The sequence below is a fragment of the Nycticebus coucang genome, chromosome 4 (assembly GCF_027406575.1).
Source record: "Nycticebus coucang isolate mNycCou1 chromosome 4, mNycCou1.pri, whole genome shotgun sequence".
NCBI lineage: Eukaryota > Metazoa > Chordata > Mammalia > Primates > Lorisidae > Nycticebus > Nycticebus coucang.
This window is the reverse complement of record NC_069783.1, coordinates 54,632,024-54,653,400: the sequence shown is the minus strand read 5'-3', so window position 1 is coordinate 54,653,400 and position 21,377 is coordinate 54,632,024. Positions and strand designations below refer to the sequence as shown.

At 39.3% G+C, this 21,377-nt stretch overlaps 1 long non-coding RNA gene and 1 other non-coding gene across 2 annotated transcripts in view; both read left to right on the top strand.

Annotated features, from left to right (window-relative positions):
• The window catches only part of LOC128584044 (uncharacterized), a 114,415-nt gene extending 96,493 nt beyond the window's left edge, over window positions 1-17,922 (top strand). Inside the window, exons 3-5 of the long non-coding RNA XR_008379621.1 lie at window positions 13,304-13,399; window positions 16,340-16,435; window positions 17,525-17,922. This is a non-coding gene — a long non-coding RNA (uncharacterized LOC128584044). The remainder of the gene's footprint in view (window positions 1-13,303; window positions 13,400-16,339; window positions 16,436-17,524) is intronic.
• Window positions 11,388-11,494, top strand: LOC128585104 (U6 spliceosomal RNA). The gene has a single exon (XR_008379851.1). It is a non-coding gene; the product is annotated as a U6 spliceosomal RNA (small nuclear RNA).
• Window positions 17,923-21,377: the final 3,455 nt, after the last annotated feature.

Below are 21,377 nucleotides of genomic sequence, written 5' to 3'. Positions count from 1 at the left end.
AATCAGTGAGGACTGGCACAACAAAATGCCATAAAATGGGTAGCTTAAATAATAAATTTATTTTTCACAGTTCTTAGAGCTGGATGTCTGAGATCAAGGTGCTAGCTGATTTAGGTCTTGGTGGGAGTCCTCTTCCTGGTTTGCAGATGACCACCTTATCACTGTGTCCTCACATGGTATGGAGGAGGAAGAGTGGGAGCTCTTAGGTACCTCCTCTTACAATGGCATTAACCCCATCAGGAAGGCCTCATCCTCATACCTCCTCTAACCCTAATAATCCCTCCAAATACCACGAGAATGGGGGCTAGAGCTGCCACATATGATTGAGGAGGGGACAACACAATTCAGTTCACTTTACAAAAGATGTTTTAGAGGTCACAAAGGTGGCCAAATAGAAACCTCTAGTAATCATCCCTCCACACAAACACCGAATCCAACAACTATCCATATAAGCAAACACTTTCAGAAGAACCGAAAATCAAGTGAGTGATCAAAGTACTAGGTTGTAATACATCAAACCTATCAAGGAAAAGAGGCACTAAAGAGGGCAGAAAGACAGCCTTACATTGACTACACCATCCCCTAGCAGTGTCACACTAGCATGCCAGGTGGAGAGAGAATCTGTGTGCCCAGGGGAGGGAGAGTGAAATGATTGTGGGACTTTGCATTGAAACCCAGAACAGCCCTTGCACAGGGGAGCACGGCTCAGGGCAGAATTCTGCCAGGGCCCCACAAAGGGAGCGTTTAAACCAGCCTGACCAGAGAGACAAAAGGCAGCTGGGAAATTGTACTAAATTTATAAGGCAGTAAGACCACAAAATCTGCAATCCTTGGCAGTTCCTTTGGCTACGTTAGCGCAAAGCCATTGGATTTGGGGTAAACCTGAACCAATAAGACAACAGCAGTAGCAACCAAGCCAGTGCCTGTGTGACCTCTGACCCCCCAAACTACAGACAGTATGGCTCAGGGAGTCCTCTTTAATTTAGGGGAAAGAAAGGGAAATTTTCAGGGGACCTTGTTTTGCAACTTGAGTAGTAGCTCAGCTACAGCAAAATAAAGTACCAAGCAGACTCCTGAAGCCCCTAAGTCTGAGCTGAGAGCCTGGAAGGCATTTCTGGTCTCAACCTGGAACAGAAAGAAATACGCTACTCTGAAGGGACGCACCAGTCCTGCCAGGATTAACCACTTCCTGACTAAAGAGCCCTTGGGCTTTGAATAAACATCAGAGGTAGTCAACCAACAGTCACCACTGGCTTTGGGTGAGATTGGGCAGGCTTCAGGTGGGAGTTGGTGCTAGTGGCCACAAGGGAGTACCCATATCACTCCTCCCCTAACTTCAGCAGCCCAGCACAGAGAGTGAGGGAAGAGAGTGAGACACTTTGGCAATCCAAGAATTCTTCTGTAATTTACCCAAGTCCACCAGGGCAGTTCTACCAGGAATCTGCAAGAGTCATAGCACTCCTGGGCTTGGGGTGCCCTCAGTGCTGAATATGGCTGCAGTGACCAAAGACTTAGATCACAACACTCAATTCTCTTTGAATCTCTCCTCCTTGAGGAGGCTTTCCAGGTATTCCAACAAGCCCAGCCTACAAAGATTAAAATAAATACCTAACTCTTCAACACCCAGACATTGATGAATATGCACAAGCACTGTGAACACCCAGGAAAACATAACTTCACCAAACTAAATAAGGTACCAGTGACCAATCCAGCAATGGAGATATGTGAACTTTCAGACCAAGACTTGAAAGTAGCTTTCCTGAAGATGCTCAATGAACTTCAAGTTAACACAGAGAAGGAATTTAGAAGCCTATCAGAGAAATTTACCAAACAGATTGAAATAATGAACAAAATCAAACATAAATTCTAGAGCTGAAGAATTCAGTTAACAAACTGAGAAATGCATCAAGGTCTCTTAACAGCAGAATTGACAAGACAGAAGAAAGAATACAAGATATTTGAAAAAGCAAAGTAAGAAGAGAAAAAGAAAAAAGAAGAATGAAACATGCCTACAAGATCTAGAAAATAGCCCCAAGAAGGCAAATATAAGAGTTATTGGCCATAAAGAGGAGGTAGAGAGATTGGAGTAAAAGTGTATTCAAAGAAATAACAGAGAGCTTTCCAAACCTAGGGAAAGATATCAATATTCAGGTAAAAGAAGGTCATAGAATAAGCAGATTTAACCCAAACAAAACTACCTTGAGGCATTTAATAATCAAGCTCCCACAGTTCATGGATTAAAGAAAAAAAAAGTCCTAAAGGAAGCAGAAAAAAGTACAAAAGAACATATAAAGGATCTCTAAGACATCTGGCAGACTTTTCAGTGGAAACCTTACAGGACAGGGGTGCATGATATATTCAAAGTGCTGAAAGAAAGAAAACCTTAACCCTAGAATATCATGTTCTGCAAAAATATCCTTCAAACATGACATGGAAATAGAGGCATGTCTATTCCCAGAAAACAAAAAACAAAAGCTGACGGATTTCATAAACACCAGACCTGTCCCACAAGAAATGCTAATGAAAGAAAAGGATGTTAATGAAAAGTAAGAAACCATCTGAAGGTATACAACCAACTGGTAACAGTAAGGACATAAATACAGAATACTCTGTTGCTATAATTGCATTATATAAATTACTTCAAAGGCCAACCTATCGAAAATAACTATAACAACTTACTTTTCCATAGTATAAAAAGATACAGATGGAAATGAGAAAAAAAAGAACACTACACTTTCAGCACTGGACAAATTATGTAGACAGAAAATCAACAAACATTTGACTTACCCTACACTATTGAGCAAATGGACCAATAGATATTTACAAAATGTTTTGTCCAGCAACTGCCCAATACACATTGTTTTCCTCAGTTCATTGATCATTCTCAAGGATAGACCATTTTGTGATCACAAAGTAAGTCACAAAACATTTTTTAAAAATCAAAATAATACCAAGTATTTTCTCCGCCCATAATGGAATAAACTAGAAATCATTAACAAGAGAAACATTGGAAACTCTACAAATACATGAAAATTAAACAATATACTCCTGAATAACAAGTTGCTCAATGAAGAAATTAAGAAAGAAATTTAAAATTAACTCAAGACAAATGAAAATGAAAACACAGCATATCAAAACCTATGGGAAGAAGAGCTGCACCAGGACCCGTGATCGGCACCCTCCCACCTCCGGAAGAGCTGTGCAGGGACCAGTGATCGGCACCCTCCCAGACCCTGGTAGGAGCTGTGCGGAGACCCTCCCAGACCTCCAAAAGAGCTGCGTCCTCCCAGACCTCGATAAGAGCTGTGCAGGGACCCACTACCTTGCCTGCTGGGCATCCCCACACCCTGACTAGGAACTCCTGGAGCTGCGGAACACTGCGTCCTCCCTCCTGTACCCTCCCTGCTTCCACACCGCCCGCTGGTCTGGCCAGGGACTCTGGGAGCTGGGTGCACTCCGGAGCCCTCCCTGCCTCTGCACGGAGCCCTTCTCCTGGCCAGAGACTGCTGGAGCCTTGGGCCCTCTTTGCCAAAGTCACTGGGCACCAGGCACTCCCAGAACCATGTGCAACACCCCCTTCCATCCCCCGCCCTGTTACTGGATCCGGGGGTGTCACACTCCAGAGCTGCTCCCACAACCAGAACTCCCTGGCTGGGGCATCCCCAGAAAAGCTACACAGGGTCACTCCCTACAAAGATCCAGCAACAACAGAGTGATCCCCCAGGGTCTAATCTCAGAGAGACACCACCCCAACTCTGAGGACGGCCAGAGGCAATGGTGAAAAACAATCATGAGATGTAATCAAAGGAAAAACTCTGGCAATATGAATAATCAGAGTAGATCAACTCCCCCAAGGATCAATGGGGCAGACACAGCACAAGATCCCATGCACAAACAAATAGCTGAGATGTTAGAAATCAAATTCAGAATCTGGATAGCAAATAAGATCAAATTAGAATTCCAAGCAGTAATCCAAAAGATGTCTCAAGAATTCAACGAATTCAAAGACCAAATGACCAAAGATTTTGACACACTGAGACAAGAAGTTGCAGCCCTCAAAGATCTAAGAAACACAGTAGAATCCCTCAGTAACAGAACAGAGCAAGCAGAATAAAGGATTTCTGACATTGAAGACAAAGCTTTCAAATGCTCCCAAACTCTCAGAGAGGAAGAGAAATGGAGGGCAAAAACAGATCACTCTCTCAGAGAGCTCTGGGATAACTCAAAGAAAATCAATATTCGTCTTATAGGGATCCCAGAAAGTGATGAAGTGGCTTCACAAGGCACAGCGTCTCTTCTCCATGAGATTATGAAGGAAACTTTCCAGACATGCCAAAAGATTCTGAAATTCAGATAGCAGACAGTTTCAGAACTCCAGCACGACTCAACCTGAATAAGACATCTCCCAGACACATCATAATCAATTACACTAAAGTTAATATGAAGGAGAAAATTCTGAAAGCAGCCAGACAAAAGAAAACCATCACCTATAAGGGGAAGAATATTAGAATAACTGCAGATCTCTCTGCTGAAACCTTTCAAGCTAGAAGAGGATGGTCATCAACTTTCAATCTCCTAAAACAAAATAACTTTCAACCCAGGATCCTGTACACAGCTAAACTGAGTTTTATTTATGATGGAGAAATTAAATACTTTAACGACATTCACATGTTGAAGAAATTTGCCACAACTAAACCAGCTCTCCAGAATATTCTCAGACCTATCATCCATAAAGACCAGCATAATCCTCCACCACAAAAGTAAACCCACCCAGAAAATTTTGATCAAATTCCAACTTCCACAGTCGCAAAAGGATTAAAAATGTCCACCGGACTCTCAAAAGGCTTATCAATATTCTCAAATAATGGGAATGGTTTAAATTGTCCTCCAAAGAGGCACAAGTTCGCTGACTGGATACAAAAACTCAAGCCCAATATCTGATGCATACAAGAATCTCATCTTACATTAAAAGACAAATGTAGACTCAAGGTGAAGGGATGGTCATCTATACTCCAGGCAAATGGAAAGCAGAAAAAAGCAGGCATTGCAATCCTATTTGCAGATGCAATAGGCTTTAAACCAACCAAAATAAGGAAGGATAAGGATGGACACTTCATATTTGTTAAAGGTAATACTCAATATGATGAGATTTCAATTATTAATATTTATGCACCCAACCAGAACACACCTCAATTTATAAGAGAAACTCTAACAGACATGAGCAACTCGATTTCCTCCAGTTCCATAGTAGTTGGAGATTTTAACACCCCTTCAGCAGTGCTGGATAGATCCTCCAAAAAGAAGTTAAGCAAAGAAATCTTAGATTTAAACTTAACCATTCAATATCTGGACTTAACAGACATCTACAGAACATTTCATCCAAAAAAAACTGAATACACATTCTTCTCATCAGCCCACGGAACATACTCCAAAATCAACCACATCCTAGGTCACGAATCTAACCTGAGAAAATTAAAAAAAAAAAAATAGAAATCATTTCTTGCATCTTCTCAGACCATCGTGGAATAAAAGTTCAACTCAATTACAATAGGAATCTGCATACCCATACAAAAACATGGAAGTTAAATAACTTTATGCCAAAGGATAGGTGGGTTATAGATGAGATTAAGAAGGAACTCACCAAATTTTTGGAACAAAACAACAATGAAGACACAAATTATCAGAACCTCTGGGATACTGCAAAGGCAGTCCTAAGAGGGACATTTATAGCAAGCCTTCCAGAAAATGGAAAGACAGGAAGTTAATAACTTAGTGGGACATCTCAAGCAACTGAAGAAGGAAGAACATTCCAACCCCAAACCCAGCAGAAGAAAAGAAATAACCAAAATCAGAGCAGAATTAAATGAAATTGAAAACAAAAGAATTATACAACAGATCAATAAATCCAAAAGTTGGTTTTTTGAAAAGGTCAATAAAATAGATAAAGCTTTGGTCAACCTAACCAGGAAAAAAAGAGCAAAATCTCTAATTTCATCAATCAGAAATGGTAACGATGAAATAACAATAGACCCCTCAGAAATTAAAAACATCCTTAACGAATATTACAAGAAACTTTACTCTCAGAAATATGAAAATCTGAAAGAAATCTACCAATACTTGGAAGTACACCAACTACCAAGACTTAGCCAGAACGAAGTGGAAATGTTGAACAGGCCTATATCAGGTTCTGAAATAGCATCAACTGTACAAAATCTCCCTAAAAAGAAAAGCCCAGGACCAGGTGCTTTACATCAGAATTTTACCAAACCTTTAAAGAAGAACTAGTACATATATTACTAAACCTCTTCCAAAATATAGAAAAGGAAGGAATACTATCCAACACATTCTATGAAGTAAACATCACCTTGATCCCTAAACCAGGGAAAGACCCAACAAGAAAAGAAAATTATAGACCAGTATCACTAATGAATATTGATGCAAAAATACTCAATAAGATCCTAACAAACAGAATCCAACAACACATAAAAAAAATGACACACCATGACCAAGTGGGATTTATCCCAGGCTCTCAAGACTGGTTCAATATATGTAAATCAAAATGTAATTCAGCACATAAACAAACTAAAAAATAAAGACCATATGATTCTCTCAATTGACGTAGAAAAAGGTTTTGATAATATACAGCATCGCTTCATGATCAGAACACTTAAGAAAATTGGTATAGAAGGGACATTTCTTAAACTCATAGAGGCCAACTACAGCAAACCCACAGCCAATATTGTATTGAATGGAGTTAAATTGAAATCATTTCCACTTAGATCAGGAACCAGGCAAGGTTGCCCATTGTCTCCATTGCTCTTTAACATTGTAATGGAAGTTTTAGCCATTGCAATTAGGGAAGAAAAGGTGATCAAGTGTATCCACATAGGGTCAGAAGAGATCAAACTTTCATTCTTCACAGATGACATGATCGAATATCTGGAAAACACTAGGGATTCTACTACAAAACTTTTAGAAGTGATCAAGGAATACAGCAATGTCTCAGGCTACAAAATCAACACCCATAAATCTGTAGCCTTTATATATACCAACAATAACCAAGCCGAAAAAATAGTCAAGAAGTCTATTCCTTTCACGTAGTGCCAAAGAAGATGAAATATTTGGGAGTTTATCTAACAAAGGATGTGAAAGACCTCTACAAAGAGAACTATGAAACTTTAAGAAAAGAAATAGCTGAAGATGTTAACAAATGGAAAAACATACCATGCTCATGGCTGGGAAGAATCAACATCATTAAAATGTCTATACTACCCAAAGCAATATATAATTTTAATGTAATTCCTATCAAAGCTCCATTGTCATATTTTAAAGATCTTGAAAAAATAATACTTCGTTTTATATGGAATCAGAAAAAACCTCGAATAGCCAAAACATTACTCAGAAATAAAAACAAAGCAGGAGGAATCACACTACTAGACCTGAGACTGCACTACAAATTGATAGTGATCAAACACCATTGTACTGGCACAAAAACAGAGAAGTAGATGTCTGGAACAGAACAGAGAACCCAGAGATGAATCCAGCTACTTACTGTTATTTGATCCTTGACAAGCCAATGAAAAACATTCAGTGGGGAAAAGATTCCCTATTTAACAAATGGTGCTGGGTGAACTGGCTGGGAAGCTGTAGAAGACTGAAACTGGACCCACACCTTTCACCATTAACTAAGATAGACTCACACTGGATAAAAGATTTAAACTTAAGACATGTGAAACTATAAAAATACTTGAAGAAAGTGCAGGGAAAACTCTTGAAGGGATTGGCCTGGGTGAATATTTTATGAGGAGGAAGACTCCCCAGGCAATTGAAGCAGTATCAAAAATACATTACTGGGACCTGATCAAACTAAAAAGCTTCTGCACAGCCAAGAACATAGTAAGTAAAGCAAGCAGACAGCCCTCAGAATGGGAGAAAATATTTGCAGGTTATACCTCCAATAAAGGTTTAATAACCAGAATGCACAGAGAACTCAAATGTATGAGCAAGAAAAGAACAAGTGATCCCATCTCAGGGTGGGCAAAGGACTTGAAGAGAAACTTCTCTAAAAAAGACAGACACATGATCTACAGACACATGACAAAAAACTCATCATCCTTAATCATCAGAGAAATGCAAATCAAAACTACTTTGAGATATCACCTAACCCCAGTAAGAGTAGCCCACATAACAAAATCCCAAAACCAGAGATGTTGGCGTGGATGCGGAGAAAAGGGCACACTTCTACACTGCTGGTGGGAATGTACACTAATATGTTCCTTTTGAAAAGATGTTTGGAGAATACTTAGAGAGCTAAAAATAGACCTGCCATTCGATCCTATAATTCCTTTACTAGATATATACCCAGAAGATCAAAAATCACAATATAACAAAGACATCTGTACCAGAATGTTTATGGCAGCCCAATTCATAATTGCTAAGTCATGGAAGAAGCCCAAGTGCCCATCGACCCACGAATGGACTAGCAAATTGTGGTACATGTATACCATGGAATATTATGCAGCCTTAAAGAAAGATGGAGACTTTACCTCTTTCATGCTTACATGGATAGAGCTGGAACATATTCTTCTTAGCAAAGTATCTCAAGAATGGAGGAAAAAGTATCCAATGTACTCAGCCCTACTATGAAGCTAATTTATAGCTTTCACATGAAGGCTGTAACCCAACTGTAGCACAAGACTATGGGGAAAGGGCCAAGGGAGGGGAAGGGACGGGGGAAGTCAGGGTGGAGGGAGGGTAATGAGTGGGGCCACACCTACAGTGCATCTTAGAATGGGTACAGGCAAAACCTACTAGATGCAGAATACAAATGTCTACATACAATAACTAAGAAAATGCCATGAAGGCTACATTGAACAGTTTGATGAGAATATTTCAGATTGTATATGAAACCAGCACATTGTACCCCTTGATTGCACAAATGTACACAGCTATGATTTAACAATAAGAAAATAAATTTTAAAAAAAAGGAAAAAAAAGCTATGGGATACAGGCAAAGCCATAATAAGAGGTAGGTTTATGGCAATGAGTGCCTATATTAAAAAAGTAGAAAAGCTTGACACAAACCACTTAATAATGCATCTTAAGTAACTAGAAAAGTAAGAACAAACCAAATCCAAAATTAGAAGAAATAATAAAGATCAGAGCAGAAATAAATGAAATTGAAACCACATAAATGTTTACAGAGGTTAAGGAGTTTACAATGGATCATTCATCTGGCAATTAGCAGAGCTTGAACTTGACTCCAAGGGTATCTGACAGTAGAGAATAATATCTACCCTTTATTGACTGCCCACTAAGTGCCAGGTACATCTATATATCTCTAATCTTTACAGACAATCTTTCAAATTTCTTCCCATTATTTTTCTTCACATTTATAGATATAGAAACTCTGGCCTCAAATAGTTAACCAGCTGCTCACAACCTATCATCTGAACCTAACTTATTACACGTAATTTATCCTAATGGTTCTCAAAGTGAAGTTTCCATGATCATTGCTTGGGAACTTATTAGAAATGCAAATTCTTGGGCCAAGCAGAAGACCTACTGAATCAGGAACTCTGGTAGTGTCCACAATCTTTGTGTTAACATGCCTTCCAGGCTATTCTGATACATGCTATAGTCTAATAACCATTTATGTGTGCCAGAAATTTATTTAAATAACTAATGAGGTCAAAAATCAGTAACAACTAGTATTTCCAGGATTCAAATACAGACCTGTTTTGTTCTAAACCCTGTGGCTTTTTCATGTACCATACAGCTCCATCTCAACTTTACTAAAGGAAGAACTTGGAGATAGAACAATTTTAAATGAAGTGTGTTGCAAAGCACAGGTCTGAATTCTGTTTTGCCACTGTAATGCTGACCAGACCCTACCTTACAATAAAGTGATACAGGAAAATGTTAAAGGGCAATCTCTAAGAATTGTTAATATGAAATCTCCAAATTTGAATCAAAAATTTAGCTTATTATATTGTAAACAAGAAGCAGTACAATTAATGAAAATATGTGTCTTAACTATCCACACAGTTTTGCCACCTTGACATTAGCTTGTGTTTGCCAGCACCAAAGATGCCTAGAAAATGAGTGGGAATGAAATTGTGAAAGGGGTTTTCCACAGCTTGTTGAGAACTGCATATTTTTTCTTGCCAGAAGTGGTCCAAAGACTGCAAGAAGTGCTAATCAGTTGGTGTAAAGTCTGGTGAATACAGTGGATGACATCGAGTTTCCAAGTCCATTTTCTGTTGTTTGAGCAGCATTGTTTGTGCAACATGTGGTCAACCATTGTCTTGCAAGAGAATTGTCCTGTCTCTATTGACAAATTCGGGCTGCTTGATCACAAGCAACCTCATCATTCCATCCAGTTGGTTGCACTAGACATATGTGCCACCAGGTTTCATGATGCTATAGGGGATAGCAGCAGTGCTAGACTACTGAACAGACACCATTACCTTAGTATGATGAATATTCGGTTTAGAACTGCATTTCAGCACTTCATCTTTATCCAACTATTGTACCAATGGTTGTCAAAAAGAACCCATTTTTCATCACACATGACAATATGGGGTAGCAATGGTTCACCTTTATGTCATGACAGCAAAGAAAGGCAAGCAAGCTTCTGAGACTTGTTTAATTCATGTGGAGCCCATCTATCCTTGCTGGTTTGTTTCAAATGGTCCAATATTGTTAGAATAGTAATATCAAACCTTGCTGCTAATTCACACTTGGGTTAAGATGGTTTTGCTTCCTCTACAGTTTTCAGCTTATCTTTATCCACCTTGGTCTCAGGTCGTCCATGTAGCTCATTTTCAAGATTAAAATCACCAGAACAAAATTTCTCAGACCATCAGCGTATCTTGTGTTCATCCTTCCCGAACACCGCATTCATGTTGTGAGCTGGCTCTACTGCACTGGTTCCATAACCAAACTCATAACCGAAAATAACATGAATTTTTTACTTATCCATGATTTCACAAAAATTGCTCTTAAAAAATTGAAAGATAATCAAAAGCCAAAACATGCATTTAAAAGAATGAGGATGTACCTTCTCAAAATAATAAAACAAGTGTCAGAGTAAAATGTCAGAGATAGCAACTGTCAAAGTTGGTATTTAAGGAAGTCAGACATCTCATATTTAATAACCTAACAATAACGGTATTTTCTTTCCACTGGTCAAAAAAACAAAAACCTTGTGGAATGAACAGAAACCAAGTTTTGTGAAATTTTTCTTTGGGCCTGGCGATTTTGTCTCCCATTTAGTATAAATGAAAAAGTATTCTAGCATAGGGAATCAATAAGTATGGAACAAAGTTACTTCTTTAAAAAATTAATTTTATCCCTCTTTGACTTATGTTTTAAAACCATGTTTAGTGCTCACTTTGGCAGCACATGTACTAAAATTGGAACAATACAGAGAAGATTAGCATGGTCCCTGCGTAAGGATGACATACAAGTTTGTGAAGGACTCCACATTTTCCTAATGGGCACAATGCAGGGGACTTGGGCACATGTCTTGGGTGAAGGACTCATACAAGTCAGACTTTTCCTAACAAACAGAAACAATGTAACCTAATCATATGTAGTCTTATATTAATTCAAATGTTTAAAAACTAATTACAAAAATTAAAGATGATTTTTATGTAATTGAGCACTGCTTTAGGTTTTAAGATTATTCCCATTTCACAGAGGAGGAACCTGAGGATCAGAGAGGTTAAGCAACTCACCAGACCTCCTGCAGCCAGCAGGTACGAAACTGTAAGCCTATGGGAGCACTTGCTGAGCTCTCCTCCAGACACTGCCCCTGTCTGGCTGGACGGGCTCTGCATTGCTCTGCATCGGGAGTTGTTCCAGAGGTCTGTCTGCGAGCAAGCCTGCCTGACTCCCAGGGTGGGGCAGCAGAGCCTTCACGGGCACTCATCTGGAGAGGCTGAAGAGAACAGCAAGGTGGTGACTCAACATGCGTGGCAGTCCTGCAAGCTAGCAGGAGACAGGGCAAAGGGATAAAGGAACAGTGGGAACTGTCATTTCTTTTTCGGCCATTTGTTTTCCACCTGATTCTTAAAAACAGCCCTATTGATCATTCGTTTGTGGTTCTGGCGATTTTGCTGACTCCTAACACATCTGAGTCCATATGGCAAGGACTAGCAAGTCATGTATACATTCTAACTTCTCAGATGAGAGAAAAACTGAACTCCTTTAAAGCATTTCACCAGCCAACAGAGAGACTTACGTGTTCTTTGTTTCAGAGTTGTAGATGGGTGTGACTTAAGCCCTAATTGGGAAAGACATTGTGTGATTTGTAACAGCAGATATTCTTTTAAGTAAACTTCTATATACTCTTTTATTCTACCTACCAAAAGCGCGCGCACACACACACACACACACGAATACCTGTTTTTAGTAGAGCCTGATGAGGTGAAAAGGGTTTTCAAAAAACCGTTGCATGTGCTTCTTGATTCTGCCCGAATTTGGAAAGTTCATCTAAGCTGAAGATCATTTTTTTGCGGCTGACAGGAAGTTTGCTCAATGGCTTGTGCCTTTCACAGCCCTGCTTTCCTTATCCCTGCAGACACATTCCCACCGTCTTCCTGCGCTCGCTCCTGCTCCCTTCCCTTCCCACACACCTCCACACCTCCCTTCCACTCTGATGCCCTAAGAACTCTGTGAGGAATGGAGGCAAAAGTTTTGTACATTTTAGAGTCTCTTAGGGCAGTGATTAAAAGCTCATACCTGACCCTGGCCAGACCTATTATTGCATGTCATGTCTAAATAATCCCAAATTGTGAAAGCCTCTTATTTTGAGTCCCTCTTAATTTGAGTTTTTCGAATATGCTGGGAGCTTCAGATAAAGACCCAATCCTTGCACTCAAAGAGCTGATGCCTTGCCTGACAAGAATAGTAGGTTTATGAATAGCAAAGCTCTCCCTAGTTAATATGGACCCAAGTAGATTCTTTCAGCGGGCAATTTCCTTTTAATGAGAGAGGACCCAACCAGCATCAATTTCACAACTGATCTCCCTGGGTCAAGAATGGTAAGCTCGCTAGGATAATGATGGGTATGAAATCAAATCTACTTAAGTCAAAATTCCAACTCTACCTTGGACAAGTTATCTAATCTCATTGAGTCTCAATTCTCTCCACTGTAAAGTGTGAATGGAACCTACCTCAAGGGTCTGCATGAGAATTAAATGAAGAAATGTCATCCAAAGCACCTGGCATAATTCCTGACACACAGGAAATATTTAATAAAGTTACATTTCCTTTCTTCTTCCTTATGTCTTCCCAGGATTCACAGAAAGGTGTGTCCTCTTAGTGAGAGGACAGGAAAGAGACTGACCTGATTAAACACTTCAGTAGCACCTACTACATCCCAGGCACTATTGTAAGCACTTTATATTTTCTAACTCATTTACTACTTCCCCCAAACCCTATGAAATAAGTGCTATTATCATCTCCACTTCATAGATGAGATGCCAAGTAACTTTCTAGGGTCACACATCCAGGAAGTGATGGCACTGTGATTTCAACCCAGGTTACCTAGCCCTCAGCTATCACGCCATTAGGAAGTGGGCAATGAGAGAGGAACTAACTGCACCTGGAATCCATCCTGTTTGACATTTACAGTGTTTTAAAAATCAGTCGTGGGTTCACAGTGAAGTCTGTATTTTTGGCTGCTCCCCCAAATTGAAAGCTCTGGCACTGGGCAGCCCACACACTGGCAGGGCTACACACCACTGCCTGATGACTGCTGTCTGGACTGAGGTCTCCAGTTCACCACAGTCTCTGTGCCCACAGTTGAATTGAGAAGGGGCTGCTTCACTTCTAACCCACATACACCTCTGAGCTTGTGATCCAAAATTAGGCAATGCTCTAAACATGGTCTTAGCCATAACACACAAGAACTGAGCTCAATAATGTGCACCCAGTCATCAAAATGTTTGAATGACATGAAAGAACAAATGAATGTAGGCAAGAGGTCTGCATGAGAAGCAGCCAACAACCAGGTTGAACCACAACCACCTAGAAAATGCTTAGATGAGCTTAGAGCCGTATGTATTCTTTCTCTCCAAATCCCCACACCTAAACAAAAAAACTGAAATGCAGATTTCCTTGTAGGCTATGGGGCAAAAAACCATTTGTCTTCAATGTTAAAAGCATCCTTTGTTTGCCGTAGCTAGAAGATGGCGTTTAGATTTTTAGTTACTATTCAACCCAAATAAAATTATCTAAACTTTTTTTACGTTTTTTTCTCTTAACAACTTTTTTATTAAATCATAACTGTACATTAATGCATTTATGGCGTACAATGTGCTGATTTTATATACAATTTGGAATGCTTACATCAAAGTGGTTACCATAGCCTTCACCTCATTTATTTAATTATTGTGTTAAGACATTTATACTCTACTCTTAATAGATTTGACATGTACCCTTGCAATGTGCACCATAGGTGAGGTCCCACCAATTCCCCTCCCTCCACCTGGCCTCCCCCTTCACCTCCCTTCACCCTCCCCTTCCCACCTTCATCCTGGGCTATAGTTGAGTTTTATCTTTTGTATGAAAGTGTGGGTGATTATATATAGGTTTCATAATAGTACTGAGTACATTGGATACTTTTTCTTCCATTCTTGAGATACTTTACTCCATGGAGCACTGGAGAGAGAGAGTCACACTAAACATTTTTTTAAAGTTCTTTCAGCCTTGTTGATTGACATGATCTTAGAGAATAGGTGTGTAGCAAATCTCTCCTAGAAACCTGAAAGATGTGATATGAGGAAAAAAAAAAATGAAGCTTTTTTCTGATAAGCCCATGACAAAACAGGAATCGCCTTGATTTACAAATAAGGAAACTGAGTCTTAAGAAGTTATCTAAGACCACACACCCAACAAATGACTGACCCAGATTACTCTGAACCCTGGTCTTTTTTCTTTCCAAGACTTCCCCTTAGAGCAGTGGTTCTCAAACTTCTTAATGCTGCGACCCTTTAATACAGTTTCTCATGTTATGGTGACCCCCCCAACCATAAAATTATTTTCATTGCTACAAGTAGCAACATGAGGAACCATGAGGAGCCACCACAATATGAGGCAGTTTTAACGTGTATTAAAGGGTCACAGCATTAGGAAGGTTGAGAACCACTGTCTTAGAGCCTCTCTACATGAAAATCATATTTAAAGAAGTAATCTTGATGTCACCATTTGTACCAAAATGATATCACACTCCCTGTGTTTAAAACCCTTCCTAACAGATAAATCTTTGGCCAAGAAGAAAACTCTAATATCATTCATTAATGACCCAATGTTTGTAACATATGAATTGTTTTTGGTCTTCACAGTTTTATTAAACTGAGACCAGAAAAAGCCTTCATCTTTCTACTAGCTTTACCATTTTATTTTATGAACCTGCAGTAATTCTGATTATATTTACAAATCTCTTAGTGACATTTTAAAACCATTTTCTTCTAATCTCTCCCATCCTGCTTTCTTAGAAGTACACAAAGCATCTCAACCACTCCCAAATTCCCTCTTGGAATACCCTTAATGATTCTGAAATATTTTGTTATTCCCCAAACACCGCCCTAAAGACAAATCATTGGACTCCAGGCTCTTTGTGTTGCCAAGTTGAATAGAGATCAAATGTTCTATCTAACCAAACTCTAACTTACAACAAAGCCACATATAGTAGATGATGTGTAAGATATTCCAAAAATACCAAAGCAACAAGGGACAAAAATTTGCACCTGAGGTCCTCCCAGAACTTCTTGTAATCTAGATAATTGTTTTTATAAAGCTCTTATAACCTGATAATAGCACACATGTGTATATCCACACAACTAACAACATAAGTCAACTTTCATTTTAATGTATAGCTGATTGTCTCATATCTAAAATAATTAACGTTGCCAAATTTGATTGTTTCTCTATTTTAGACATGACAGCATGCATGAGGACTCGAATAATAAACCAAAAAAATTTTAGCCTGACAAAAAGTTTTAAGTAATATTATACATTAATAGACAGTCTTGCCAATCATGACAGTCTTTAAAGTTTTAAATAATATTATACATTTAAAAGACAGTCTTGCCTCTGAATTAACCATTCCATGGCATGGTATGAATGGAAACGCAGAACAGAGAAAAGCCCTTCTCCAAAAAAGATATAAAATCTACTAGGATTTCCTGGTAGGATTTTAAAAAATGGCCCTAGGAAGACCAGTTTTCAGAATGACCAAACCATAATCAGACACCTCTTTCATTGCAAATCTCACCAAAGAAATTTTGCCAAAGAGCACACTTCCTTGTAATTAGAGTTTTGTGTCCAGTCTCAGCTCTTGCCAAAGTTCAGCACTCCACTGGAAGTTTTGCTAAGCTTCAAGATCATTCCACCTCAAAGATCTTTAGAGATACATAAAGTGAAGGTAAGTTTCCTTTAATATTTTCAGAACAATATGAACATATAAGCAAACTATGTAAGGCCACATATAAATAATTGAATTTAATTTTTTTCAAACTATAAACACCTTGAAGACAAGGATTCTTGCTTTTCTCCCTTCAATATTGTATCACTAGTGCCTAGAATAATAGATAACACATAGTAGGTACTTATAAATTCAATACTTGTATAAAGAAACTAAAAAATTCTCAAAAGACACATGGGGCAGTTCTATGACCCTCCCTGTAGCCTTCCAAATTTTCAAAGGTTTCATCACATAATTCCCCTAATGCCCCTTTAGTTCACTAGTCTTAGATCTTAAATAGCCAGAAAGGAAAGAAATATCAAAAACCAAAAAGCAGTTTTTTCTGTCCATCAGAGCACATATTTATAGAGTTTTAGAGCTAAAGGGATATTAGAAGTTGCCTTTGAACAGACTCATCTTACATAGGAGGAAAATAAAGTCTAAGCTTTCAGGTTAAGTGGCTTAGCCTTGATCATCCAGCTGAGAGGTGCCAAAGCTCATCCTGTTGTTATTTCCTACATCTGATTCTTCTATTAAGCCCTACAACCCCCTCAAAAAAAAGTATAGAATTGAGGATTTCCTTTAAAAATACTCCCAGAAATCTCAGATGGGGTGTGGGGAAGGGCACAATTTTATTATAACCTAATAGGCAGGGGTTTTGTTCAACTGAAAAGTATGTATTGACCGATTTGAAGGGGCTTGCTTTGGGTCAAGAAGGTCTTGTGAGTCTATTTGAAAACTTGAAATGTTTTATTACTCTTAGATTATTTCATAAATAGCTCCAAGAAGAAAATAGATCATTGTTTCCTGTGAGAATTGAGGCGGAGACAAAAACCTTCCGTTTGTCCACAAGAGGGCAGCTGCAACATTTCCTCCCGGTCTACGCAGTCTGTGCGTGGCAAACTGGGCATTTGGGGGTTCATTTCACCATGTGATCCCTAATAGCACCTTTCAACTGAATTCTCAATATACACAAAACATCCTCTCACGGTGTTTCTTGGGAAGTTTTTGTTTTGTTTTCAAAGAAATGATTTTCCAACTTCTTTCCAGATCTAGCGGACCCTCTGTTTCAGAGCTCTGTGCCAAGATTTATCTTCAGCAAAGACCTTTGGAGCCCAATAAATCATTAGACTAATTTGGAAACCCATGGAAAAAATGTTTTATTTTAATTACATTTGACCCTGGATAAAAATAAAAACAGTAATGATCATCTGATTCCACCACACTTAATAAAGCTTGTTCTTGTTCTAAGTGCTTCACAGGATTTGCCAAGTATTTGCCTCATCTCATAGCCTGCATTTGTCATTCCCATTTCCGTGATATCCTAAAATCTTTCAAGTCAAAATTTATTGCGGAATTTTATCACTGAGCTAAATGGTGGGAGGTCTGCAAACAAAAAAGTAGAGATTAGTAATAGTTGAATTCCATATTCTTGCAGTGCTACAAAAACAAATTCAAATTTATTTCATCTTTTAGGTGCATAAAGAGTGCTAGATTTTATGTGTATATACTACATATGTGTATGTGAGTGATTTGTATACTTGCTAATTATTAATAGGAAGTTTTGATGTTTATTATGTGATAATGATTTTCATAGTTTTTGAAGATGTACTGGGAGATGTATTTTCTTCACATTTTTGTAAAAATCCTAGTTAAAACTGCAACCCTTCCCATCCCCAAATATCCTGTCCCATTACCTGTTGCATTTTTTTTCTCTATAGCATTTATCAGCTTCTGACATACTTTATATTTTACTGGTTTTCATAAGTCTCTTCCACAAACCCTCCCTTCTCAACTAGAATAAAAGTTCTATGATGAAATACTTTTACATCTCTGGCTTTGTTAATTTACTTTACTTCATAATACATTTAAGGAGACCTCAACAAAGTCATAATGCACTCAGAATTGAAGCATGTTTCTTAAGGCAAGCATCTTAAAACGATGCTTGGGTTCGTGACTACTGCTGAGAGTATCCTCTTGAATGCTCAGTCTCAGCTGGGTTCTGTTTCCCAGCAGACAATCGGCCCTGAATCCTCAGTGAAGGTGGTCCTCTGAGAATTGTCACAGCATCACACAAGCAAAGCAGTGGTGTAAAGCAAAGAGCAGTGACATAGCAATGGAGATAAACAGTTCTGTTTCCACCACTTTTTAGGCAGGCGTTGTTAAACCATCCAAGTAAATTGTTAGTGTCTTAATATTTTCATCCAAAACATGGGTATGACATCACTTCCACCTCTATCAAAGATTTTTAGAATCAATGACGTGTGAAAATGTTTTGGTAAGTATAGAATATTTGTCAAGTGGAAGATGTTATTAAAATGAGTGTTTCCTGTACTCTGCTGTTTAGTGCCATCATTTAGCATGGCAAATGGTTTAATGGACAGTCCTAGGCTGGATGCAGTTCTATCAATCAAGAGATGTTTGTCAGGTTCTTCTTGGTACCCCAACCCACTAACCACCTTACTACTACTGCTAGGTTTATTTGATCCTGAAAGCTCCATCCTATCCTGTATCAGGATAAATCCTGCTTGGAAACAAAAGACATTTAAGGGCACTTTATCCCCATAGGGAGGAATTCACATCATGTCATAGTAGTCAATCAGTCCAGCCCTAATCATGTGCCCCATGCTGGTGACTGGGCATCTTCCTTTTCTTACTGACAATACCTACTGCAAACATTTTCACAGTAGGTATTCAATAAATATTTGCTGAATGAATGACAAAAAAATTTTTTGGCAATGTCACCTTAGGTTTAGACCTCTGCCAGTCCCTGTCAGTACGTCTTCCCCATGCTCGCCTCCTAGCTGCTGACGGCTCTCCCTGATGCTGGCTGACCAATCAGCAGCTTCTATCCTTCTGAGGATGAGAAGGATAAAATATCTTGCTTGACTGCTACTGCTTCATTCAATCACCTTTAAGACTTCTTGCATATTCCATCAGACTCTGCAAGGCCACCTGCTTGCCTGATCTGTACTTGGTTGCCATACCCAGTGGATATCACGTTCTACTTGCCATTATGTGCTCTCTTAGGACAACTACAGCAGGTCTATATCCTCAGGGGCTGCCTCACTTTGTTCCTGTTCCAGCTCATGGCTTATCCAGACCCCAGGACCCTCACTTTCAGGGCTCCTGAAAGCATACAGAACACTGCAAGTAATCTCTGACTTTAAAAGTGATACGGTCTGCATGTTTGTTTGTAAACAGATTCTATGGCACTTGGGAATGCATTTCTCTACAAACAGCCCATCTACTTCAATAGTCAGTTCTTTCAAAAATATTCATTGAGCATCTCCCTACTTTGTACTGTTCTTGGCACAAAGCAAACAAGGAAAAAGGAGACCCAGTCCCTTTCCTCCAGAAGTTCACAGAATAACAAAGGAGACAGTGATAAAAGCAAATAATACATATGCAATGCATCAGGTGTTAAAATGGAAGACTGTCCACAGTACAGTGAGGATAAGAAAGAAGAGGTGAACCTTCTGCCTGGGCTGATTGGGAAGGTTCCAAAAGAGACATTCTTGTGGAGGCCTGAAGAATGAGGAAGCACGCACCCAGCAGACTGAGTTAGAGAAGGGTGTTTCTGGTATGTGCTTGTCATATTGCCAGACCAACACCCAAGTGTCAATTTAACCCTTAGTGTAATTTGGCATTTGCAGAACAGCCTGGGAATACTTGTTTCTGTTGAGAGATTAGTTCTAAGACTCTCAATAAGATAGAGTAGGCCCTGGACTTGAGCCAATACACACACACACACCCACTGCCATTACCCTCCATGCATCCTTTGGGGCAAAGAAGAAAAGCAATTCAGTATCAGGAGAAGCAATTCTTGAACTTTCACCTTCTTGCAAAGTACTAGCTGATTCTGAGAAGGCAAGGTCATGAGTAAGGCTTGTTGGGGACTGCACTTGCAAGGCAGGTCCACACCCTGAGGAGCTTAACAACTAACTGTATAGGCAAGACTCGTGCATATAAAACAACTAAGAGCCCAAGGCAGTAGCTGCCCAAATAATGACACATGCTATAAGCCAGGGATCCTCAAACTACGGCCCACGGGCCACATGCGGCGGTGTGATTGTATCTGTTTCCGTTTTATTTTTTTACTTCAAAATAAGATGTGTGCAGTGTGAATAGGAATTTGTTCATAGTTTTGTTTGTTTGTTTGTTTGTTTTTTAACTATAGTCCGGCCCTCCAATGGTCTGAGGAACAGTGAACTGGCCCCTTGTTTAAAAAGTTTGAGGACCTCTGCATAAGCACTGTATTCCTCTACACTCCTAGCCATCGCTTTCTTCAGAGAGTAATTCAGTTTAGTTCAAGTGTTTTACATTAAAGGGCCACTACAGGTCTGTTGATGATGTAAGGCTGCATTCTGAATTTTAAAGGCAGTACCCACCAAGTACTGCAAATGCAAATAAGTTTTTCTCCCAAAAGTAATAGGTTAAGTCAACTCTAGAAAGACTCTGGGGGGTCTGATTAATAGAAATTCTACTTTACTTAGTAGGGAAACACATCAACACTGAATAGGTATGAGAAAGAATTTCCCACCAGTCAGGCTGTCTGAATTAAAATGAACCGCCTTGGGAGGTAATAAGCTTCCCGTCAGTCTAGATAATTACTTGGCAGTGATTATGTAGGGGTGATGCAAGCACTCAATGACCAGTAGGCTCCCTTCCAATCCATGATTGTGTGAACTTCTGCACTCCCCTTTGATAGCACAATAGATGGATCTGGGAACCCACACTGTAGAATTGTCACAATAGTGAATATTAGCTAGAGGTTAGGCTCATCGCAGGTACTAAAGCCCAGTCTGAGCGGTGCTGGGGAAAATGAGAGGGAAGATGTATTTTCTACCAAGAGGTAGGCCAAACTCTATGGAGGCTAGTCAGAGGATTGGGGAGAGGCTCA